Raw genomic sequence first — 3719 nt, forward strand, 5'->3', positions numbered from 1 at the left:
TTATGTCGATATAGGACTTGTTTTACTGTGGATATACAGTAGATACTTTTGTACCTGTTTCCTCCAGCATCTTCACAAGGTCTTTTGCTGTTGTTCTGGGATTGATTTGTACTTTTCGCACAAAAGTACCTTTCATCTCTAGGAGACAGAACGAGTCTCCTTCCTGAGCGGTATGACGGGTGCGTGGTCCCATGGCGTTTATACTTGCGTACTATTGTTTGTACACATGAATGTGGTACCTTCAGGCATTTGGAAATTGCTCCCAAGGATGAACCAGACTTGTGGAGGTCTACAATTTATTTTCTGAGGTCTTGGCTGATTTCTTGTGATTTTACCATGATGTCAAGCACAGAGAGACTGAGTTTGAAGGTAGAACTTGAAATACATCCACAGGTACACCTCCAATTGACTCAAATTACCAATAGGTATCAACGATGAAACCAAACCATCCCCTAGTAAGAGTGTGGCGAGTGGGGAGAGGTTTACTGATATGGATGTTGACTTGTTAAAATCCATCAATGAAAGGCTTGTCAAACTTGATATCTTGGATATATTACGAGAGGACATCAATGCATGGAAATGATGAAGAACATGGGCAGAGAACTCAGAAACACTGATTTTGGAATGAATGATCACTTCCCCACCGAGATCAATGAAAGGAGAAAAAAACTATATCCCATCATGAAGGAAAAGCGTTGCCTGAATCAATGAGTCTCCATGGTGATGGATAAACTTTATATCAACGGGCAATTGTATCAGGACTCTAGAGTAACTCCCTGGCTATTTTAATTTAATGTTTAAATTTGAGTTTTTGTGTTGTAGTGTATCATGACAACTTCATCTATAACGAATACATGCTCTAATGATCTCCACTTGATAAGGAAAGGGTTGCATATAGCTCAGGTTAATGTATGTAGCCTTCCTAACAAAATACATGAGGTTTTTAACTTGGTCAACATAAATAATATTCATATTTTGGCTTTGACCGAAACGCATTTAGATGCATCTGTAAATGATGGGCAAATGAACATTCAAGGATATAGTCTACTGAGAAGGGATAGGAATAGGACTGGTGGGGGTGTAGCACTGTACATTCAGAATCATATACCCTTTAAGAGAAGGGATGACCTTAATGTATGTCAAATAGAGGCACTCACCAGTGCACCCATATTGGTAGGATGTGTGTATAGACCTCCTAGCTCTAAGGTGTCCTATTTGGATGACTTATGTACTGGGTTTGACCAGGCCACAGATAGCAACAGAGATGTATTTATCTTGGGTGATTTTAATATAAATTGGAAGGATCACAATATTGAGAGGTATTACTGATGAGATATGCCAAGAACTGTGGTTTGAAACAAATGGTTAATACGACTAGATCTTCAATTAAGTTGGGTCATCGTTCAGACACATGCATTGATCGGATTTTCTGTAATATACCATTGCAATGCTTAAAATCCAGAACAATGCCAGTGGGCTGGACAGACCATAATATTATGACCATAACCATGAACACCAAGGTTCCAAAGAAACCCCCTAGGATTGTGGTCAAGAGAAATTTTAGAACATTTAATCATGAGCTATTTCTAAATGATTTGGCGGCTGTACCCTGGGAGCTGATTTATCTAGAGGATGATTTAAATCACGCTACAGAATGTTTTATTGATTTGCTCACTGAGGTAATGGACCATCATGCCCCTATAAGAAAGAGTACAGTTGGTGCTCGTCCATCTCCATGGCTTGATGATGAACTGGGTGAGGTTTTTTCTCAAAGAAATATTGCAAAAGTCTTAGCAGCCAAGTCAAAATTAGAAATTGATGAACTGAATTATAGAACATTACGTAATTATGCAGTTAAATTGAATCGAAAGAAAAAAAAGTTATTTTACAACAATGCTTTTATTGTTTGTAAAAATGATTCTAAAAAGATATGGAACACAGTTAAGGGCTTACTTGGTACATTTATCTCATCATGCCCATCTAGTGTGGAGGTTGACGGGAGAATAATAACAAAACCAGTTGATATTGCCAATCATTTTGCAGATTTTTTACAAAGAAAATTAAATTACTGAGCAACAATGTAAACATACATTCTTCCAAACAAGCTATTGTCCAATGGATTGATGATCATATTATGAGCAACAAGATCTGCTCTTTTAGTCTGCAAACGGTGTCAGTGGAGGAGGTGTTAAACCTATTGAAGTCATTACCTGATGGTAAATCTACAGGTTATGGTCTTATGGATAATTTTTTGCTTCGCTGTGCTGCTCCCCAGATTGCAGTTCCACTGAGATACATATTTAATTGGTCACTGGAAAAGGGGATGTTTGCAAATGTATGGAAGCATGCGAACCCATTACTCCTGCCAATAGTCAACCAATTAGTCTACTCCCTACACTCAGTAAGATATTGGAGGGTATTGTGAGTAGACAAATATGGGAGTACATGGAAAAGAATGATCTGATTACAGCCAATCAGCATGCTTATTGCAAAAACCATTCCACTACCACTGCATTGGTTGACATGACTGACCAGTGGCTCAATGCTATGGATAATGGCAAGTTTGTGGGTGTACTATTTTTAGATTTCAGTGCAGCATTTGATTTAGTGGATCATTAAATAATTTTGACAAAATTAATGCATTATGGTTTTAAGGAGGTAACATTGAATTGGGTACAGTCATATCTAACTGACAGGAAACAGTCCACCTATATCATGTGTTAAACTGTGGAATATCGCAGGGCAACTGCCTTGGGCCACTTCTTTATTTAATATATACCAACGACCTTCCCTATGCCTTAGCTGAAACTCAAGCTACTATATTTGCAGATGATACGACAATGTATGCAGCAAGACAATCGGTTCAACAGGTACAGCAAGCTTTACAAGGAGATTTGGAGGATATCAGGGAGTGGGTTTGCCAAAACTAACTTGTTTTAAACACCAAGAAAAACAAAGTTATGTTGGTCTGTTCCACTAGAAAAAGGCCAAAACAGCATGGGATACAATTAAGTATGGGAGGAGTACAAATTGAAGAAGTGGTAGAAACCAAACTATTTAGAGTGCAGCTAGACAACTGCTTTTCATGGTTGTCTCAAATAACTAATCTATGTAAAATAAAATATTAAAACAGCATGCATAATCAGAAGGATAGCTAAATATTTACCAGGAAAAATTCTTCAGCAAATAACACAAGCATTAATTGAGAGTCAGGTGAACTACTGTTCTGTGGTCAAAGGAAATGCATCATCAAGTGAAGTTAGGAGGCTGCAGAATATACAGAACAAAGCAGCAAGGATTGTTTTAAGTTGGAGATATGGTTCTTCTGTTGCAGTCATGCGCAATGTTCTTGGTTGGTCATCAATCGATAAGATAATTGAAAAAAACATGCTTATTTTATTTCATAATATACATAATTTAAAACGGCCAAGTTCTATTCACAACGGTATTCAGTTGGTAAGAGACAGACATTCCGTAAATACTAGGAATAGATTGTCCACCATCTATGCATTATCCAGACAGAAAAGAGAAATAGGCAAAATAACATTTCGATTTAGAGCAATAAAGAAATTGAATAAATTAACTGAGCAAACCAGAAATATTTCAATATATACATTTAAACATCATTTTAAAACGATTTAAATATAATACATAGAAATGTTGTGGGATTATAGTAGATGAAGAATCAATATTTTTTTGATTATTTATGAGTATTTATT

This window comes from Salvelinus namaycush, chromosome 15, assembly GCF_016432855.1.
Source record: "Salvelinus namaycush isolate Seneca chromosome 15, SaNama_1.0, whole genome shotgun sequence".
NCBI classification, from domain to species: domain Eukaryota; kingdom Metazoa; phylum Chordata; class Actinopteri; order Salmoniformes; family Salmonidae; genus Salvelinus; species Salvelinus namaycush.